Genomic DNA, 6,542 nt, shown 5'->3' with positions numbered 1-6,542 from the left:
CTACGGTCTGAGTGTAGGTTGGGCTTCCTCACTCGGGGCAACGGTTTCCTAGCGGGTGGGCTTTGAAATAGGAGGTACCCTTAATAAGTATCCCCTTTAGCCCAGAAATTCCCGCGAAAAGCCCACATGGTATATAAAAAAAAAAAAAAAAGAAGGGCAACAAAAATTCCAAAATTCAGGGACAAAAGTCTTGAAACCTCCCTCTTAAATTAAAAGAAGTCACGTCGGAGGAAAATGGATATAGAGAAGCTACGATATAAGTACAGGATGAGTTACTGTTATACTACCAACCTATGCAGTAGTATCAATATCATTCTAATAACAAACTATTTCTTTTTAAATAATATGCTAGTTACATGGTAACTGTTGCTACGCTGGTTCAGGCAGCGGCACCAGCAACACCCACCCACCCACACCCGCCAGTCCTTCTCAGTCTTTTGTGGCGGCAGGAGGTGGGCGGGTTATAGCCCGACACTTTCACTACGTATTATTTTACGCCTTTGGTTGAACTGACACGGGATTTTGTCTTTTTACAATGCTACTGACATTAATTTCTACACTCAAAAGGTTCTGATTAAAGTGACACGGGATTTCACGTCTTTTTTAAGGTTCTAGTGACAATAAGAAGACCTCTGGTGTTTCCACGCCTCCAAATCATCATCTTACTGGACTAAAGTCACAAGACATAACTACAGAAGCAGGACTACGTAATCAAGGTGAGTACAGCCGCGACTCAGGCGAGTCACAGCCAAGGGATAACTCAAAGAAATCATCAATTACCTTCCGTACCATGTTCGAGGAGGTTAAGCATCATTATTCGATATTTGGTTATTTTCGATGTCATTTATCAATTAGCTTTTTGTATTAGTATTTAGCTAGTTATTGAAACAAAGTGGTTGAGGTGGCGGCCGGCTTCTCCCTATTTATCGACATAAATTGACTTACCTCTCACTATTATAGGCTTGTCATGTCACAACATGGAACAATGGCATTATTTTCACATGAGCTATTCAGAGACAGCCGCCATGTCCAGGTTTAAGTTTATTGAAGGCTTAGATGATGTAGGAGGGGGTAGGATGGACCCATCAAAGGAACCCGCCGCCATCTTGGATACCTCATTCCTGCCTTATCTCTCACTATTATAGGCCCATGTCTTACATCAGCATGGATCTGTCACTAATCTTTCATATCAGAAGTCCAGGCACAGCCGTCATGGCCAGATTTAAGTTTGGTGAAGGTTTAGGTGAAGAATAAGGGAGGAGTTCATCCTCCACGGCCCCTCCGCCATCTTGGATATGCCCGCTAGTCTGTCCAGATTTCAAAAATATTTTCTTAATTCGTGGATTGTTTTTCTGGGTTGAATAGTAAGATTTCATCCTTTCTACAAGTATTCCGTAGTGTTTGAAGTGTTTTCCGAGCGTGTTTGAGGTGGATCGTGTTGAGGTTAGCGTAGTTTTCGTGTTAAATAAGGGTGGTTTTTGGCGCCAAATTTTTAGGACCGTTCTATAAAATAATTTGTTTGAGCCAGTATCAAGTTCTTATTGTTTCCAAAAAATAGTTTATATCTTTTAAATTGTTTTTCTCTCCTTTTCAATGAAATGTGTGGAATGTAAATTTGTTTTCATGAGGTGTTAATGTTCCAACAATATTTTTATTGTTATCCTTGTGAATTATTTATTTCTGGTTCTAACTCGCTCTAAAGTGTTGCACAAGACTATTCTGATCTTTTAGAGCAAGTTTCGTTCCTTTGAAGTGAGAATGGATGGACATATATTTTTTTTTCATAGGAGGTGAAGGTTCCAATAATTAATTTATATATATATTTCTAAATGTTTAATATTACTGAGATTTAGAATCTCTTTATATTTTGGTTGTTGGTTAAAATATGTGCTAAGTTGGAATATGTATAGCATTCGGGTCTGGCGGCGTTTTTTCGAGGGGTCATTTTTCAAATTATTTACGTTAACGTAAAAATCCCGCCAGGCCGGGCCAGGCCTGGCCGTGACGTCATCAACCAGCCAACCAGGGCGGGCCGTGACGTCACGATGGCGGCAGCCTCCAAGCTCCCTTCCCCTCCTGACTCTCTTCGTCCATATGTAACATGATTTACAGTGTATCTCTAGGTGTGTGTGTGTGTGTGTGTGTGTGTGTGTGTGTGTGTGTGTGTTGGCTTTCATTGTACAAAGTTTGTGTGTGTGTGTGTGTGTGTGTGTGTTACCTTGACTTTCATTGTATAAAGTTTGTGTGTGTGTGTGTTACCTTGGCTTTCATTGTACAAAGTTGTGTGTGTGTGTTTTACTATTTCACTGTTTGATCTGCTGCAGTCTCTGACGAGACAGCCAGACGTTACCCTACGGAACGAGCTCAGAGTTCATTATTTCCGATCTACGGATAGGCCTGAGACCAGGCACACACCACACACCGGGACAACAAGGTCACAACTCCTCGATTTACATCCCGTACCTACTCACTGCTAGGTGAACAGGGGCTACACGTGAAAGGAGACACACCTAAATGTGTGTGTGTGTGTGTGTGTGTGTGTGTGTGTGTGTGTGTGTGTTACCTTGGCTTTCATTGTACATAGTTGTGTGTGTGTGTGTGTGTGTGTGTGTGTGTGTGTGTGTGTGTGCGTGCGGTGCTGAATTGGAGTCACGGCGTCACGGCGGGCACTCACTGTATTGTTGCCTTGTTTTTCATTGCAGAGATGATGATGGTGTGTGTGTGTGTGTGTGTGTGTGTGTGTGTGTGTGTGTGTGTGTGTGTGTGTGTGTGTGCGCGCGTGTGTGTGTGTGTGTGTGTGTGTGTGTGTGCGCGCGCTGGTGACATAGTTTCGGCGGCAGGGCGGGCACTGACTGTATTGTCGGCCTTGGCAGCGCTTTTACGCTGTTTTCCAAAAGCTCTACGTTAATAATACACAAATTTTCAATATTATTTGTATACTGTATACTGTATTCCAGAGGCTGTAATTGAAGTAATACGGGATTTCAAGGATGTTTTCATATTCTAGTGGCAGATAAACAATATTTCAGCAATCCAAAGACTCCAGTTGAAACGAAACACGGTTGTTGTTTTTAGTTGTTTTTGCACTTTTACAGACAGAATAATGTTTCTACACTAAAAGATCTAATTGTGTTTAACTATTTTAGTGTGATATTAAGAATATTTCTTCACTTACAATTTATTAGTCGGAGTTACACGAGATTTTTAAATTTTCAAGTGCATTTTTGCCTTTCCAGTTTACGGGTGACCCCTCAGAATAACAAAGACGTGCACTACGATCAACTGATGGGAGAGGAACGTGGGAAAGGAAGAGGAGGAGAGCAGAAGAAGGTCCCTTGGAGAGAGAAGAAAGCCAAATAAAAGTAAGTAAGAGAGAGTTACGAAAAGTATTTTAGAGTTCATTTTGTTGTTTTTGCGTGTTAGAGAGAGAGAGAGAGAGAGAGAGAGAGAGAGAGAGAGATGGTAGTAAATAATTTATCAGATATGTTGAAAAAAAAATACAAGATAGTATCAATAATATTAAATATTAAGAATGAGTACTACTACTACTACTACTATGTTGAACTACTAACTGCTGCTACTACTAAGATACTACTACACTACTACTACTACTACTACTACTACTACTACTACTGACTACTGCTACTACTACTACTACTACTACTGCTACTACTACACTACTACTACTACTACTACTACTACTACTACTACACTACTACTACTGCTACTACTACTACTACTGCTACTACTACTGCTACTACTACTACTACTTCTTTTACTACTACTACTACTACTACTACTACTACTACTACTACTACTACTACTACTACTACTACTATTATTATTACTACTATTAACAATAATAATAATAATAATAATAATAATAAATAATAATAATAATAATAATAGAATTATTTAATAAATAATAGGAAGGAAACGGAGAGAAAAAGAAAAAAATGAATGAATAAATAGATTAAAGGAAAAGAAAAGATAATGGAAGGGAGGAAGGAAAGAAGGAAAAATATGATGGCTGGTGTTGGCTGAAGGGTATTGCACATACGCCAGTTATGAAATCAAATGTGAAAGCATTTTTTGCTAGCATTTTTCGTATTATCTCCTTTTTTTATTGTGATTAATGTGTGTGTGTGTGTGTGTGTGTGTGTGTGTGTGTGTGTGTGTGTGTGTGTGTGTGTGTGTGTGTGTGTGTGTGTGTGTGTGTGTGTGTGTGTGTGTGTGTGCATACATTCCCAAAAGCAGCATTATGCAACTAATCCTTACAATTCACTTTGTTCCTCAGACACATCAGCCGTGTTCTTGCTACGTATTCCCATTTGCCAGTAGAGGCTGCTCAGCTGCTAATAGTATTGCCACCGCCACCGCCGCCGCCAGCAGCAGCTTCAGCAAGACTTAAGTGTCGTCCTCAGATCTGACTCAGCGTACAAGAAGCATGACATCTCAGCAACGCACTCGTAAGCTCACTGCTCAGATCGATACCTTCATATACGGACTTGTAATACGCACCTAAGAAACAGTTAGTGATGAAGCCATTGTCCACAGGCGTTCATATGATGCATGGTAGTGATTAGTTATCTACACACACACACACACACACACACACACACACACACACACACACACACACACACACACACAAGGGAAGGAACAAGAGACGAGGATGAAGAGGGAGGAAAGGCAATGATAATTAGGTAAGGAAGGAAGGGAGAAATCGAGTTAGGAGGTAGATCACATACGCGGTGAGTCACAGATTACCTGCCCCTCCACACCTGTTTTATCATAATTGCATCAAGAGCTCACCTGCGCCGCTGATGAGACGAGACGGCGTGGGGAAGACGAAAGCACCTTTGTGTACCTGTAGTGAAAATGAAGTAAATTTATATACAAACAACATACTTGTCGAGAAAATAGTAGAAGACCTGATTAATTTTCTCTCTCTCTCTCTCTCTCTCTCTCTCTCTCTCTCTCTCTCTCTCTCTCTCTCTCTCTCTCTCTCTCTCTCTCTCTCTCTCTCTCTCTCTCTCTCGTATCTCCACATATTTTAAAACCTTCCATTTTTTTTTTTTTTTTTCATCTCCATCATTGTCTTTTGCAGCAGGGAGCGGCCTTGAGAGCTGACGAATGCGTGGGATGGAAAACTAGAGTGAAGGGGAACATAATAAAGAAGGCTATGATATTATTGTCTTTCATATTCACTGTCCCTGAACAAAAGAAATCCAGAGGAAAATAACACGAATTGATAAAAAGATGAGACTGAAAAGAAACTAAATATAAAAGTGGTGACAGAAAACTAGAAGAAAAAGATAAATAAATCGGAAGGGCATGAGAGAGAGAGAGAGAGAGAGAGAGAGAGAGAGAGAGAGAGAGAGAGAGAGAGAGAGAGAGAGAGAGAATGATGGACAGTTAGCTTCAGGGCCACGCCAGAGAACACTTAAATGCTCTCTTACTGTGACACTTATTTGCTGTTTTAATTAATTTGTGTTTCACTTAAATCTTGTGAGTGTCACGCAGTAAATTAAAATTTGAAGCTGAGTCTCTCATATTTCGCAGGAAATTAAATGTCTTGTTTTATGCCTCAAAAGGACTAGAAATAACCAAGAACATTATTCCTTCACTAAAATCCTAAAAATATATATGCATTAAAAAGTTAGTTACAAAAAAAGTCTTCAATCGGTTTTGGCAGTTTCAGTTTGATATATTTTGAAATGATCTGAATCATATGAAAGTTGAAAAAAAAAGTTCAAACATGGGAACATATCATTAATAAGATGTACAATAACTACTATCTCACGTGTGCATCTTTGTTTTTACACAAGTTTAGAAGAAATGTTTTGTAGTCAATGATTTCCCGTCTAAGCATCGTCCGTTGTAAACTTTGTTTTATTCATTTTAAGCTCGTCGCGCTCCTATTTGATACTGGTAATGTAGACACAGACTAGTCACTAAATAATATTCAACAATGTACACTGTCGTCTTTGTTATTATAGAGTAATTGATTTATTTTCGTAAACCTGAATATATCCAGTCATGATCATAAATAATAAATCATCATGATGCGTCAGAACAATTAATAATTTCACGAATCGTGTCGTTAGTTCCCATGAAATATATAACTTGATGGTCAACAAGTAAAAGTTTTGTCGTATATACATTAATTTGATTTAACACGCAATTATGTAAACTACATGTGTAACTGTGGAGAGAATAGGCCGCGGTCACGAGTCACCGTGCAGCAGCGTGGCCAGGCAGCTGTCTGTGGCAAGGTTCGGCTACACGCCACACGAGATGCCGTTGCGTGCGTGTGTGTGTGTCTGGCTGGCGTCACAAAGAAATAAAATGGTTAGGCCAAAAACTGCATGTTAAAGGAGAACTCAATGGGATTTTTCTAAATACCTAGATGTAAATACACATTTTGCTATAAACAACCCCAACTTCATGAGAAACACCAATGACATAATTGTACCAGTTTTTTTTTTTAGTTTACAAAATGAACCAGTAATTTTTATCCTTATTAACTTGTTCTCGTT

General features: G+C 39.4%; 1 long non-coding RNA gene across 1 annotated transcript; it reads left to right on the top strand.

Moving 5' to 3' along the window:
• The first annotated feature begins 418 nt into the window (after positions 1-418).
• Positions 419-5,149, top strand: LOC123509638. The gene is made up of 4 exons (XR_006676251.1): positions 419-716; positions 3,237-3,362; positions 4,298-4,469; positions 5,111-5,149. It is a non-coding gene; the product is annotated as an uncharacterized LOC123509638 (long non-coding RNA).
• Positions 5,150-6,542: the final 1,393 nt, after the last annotated feature.

Source organism: Portunus trituberculatus, chromosome 27 (genome assembly GCF_017591435.1).
Source record: "Portunus trituberculatus isolate SZX2019 chromosome 27, ASM1759143v1, whole genome shotgun sequence".
Lineage (NCBI taxonomy): Eukaryota > Metazoa > Arthropoda > Malacostraca > Decapoda > Portunidae > Portunus > Portunus trituberculatus.
Note: the sequence above shows the minus strand (reverse complement) of the source record. Positions and strands in the feature narration are given on the sequence as shown.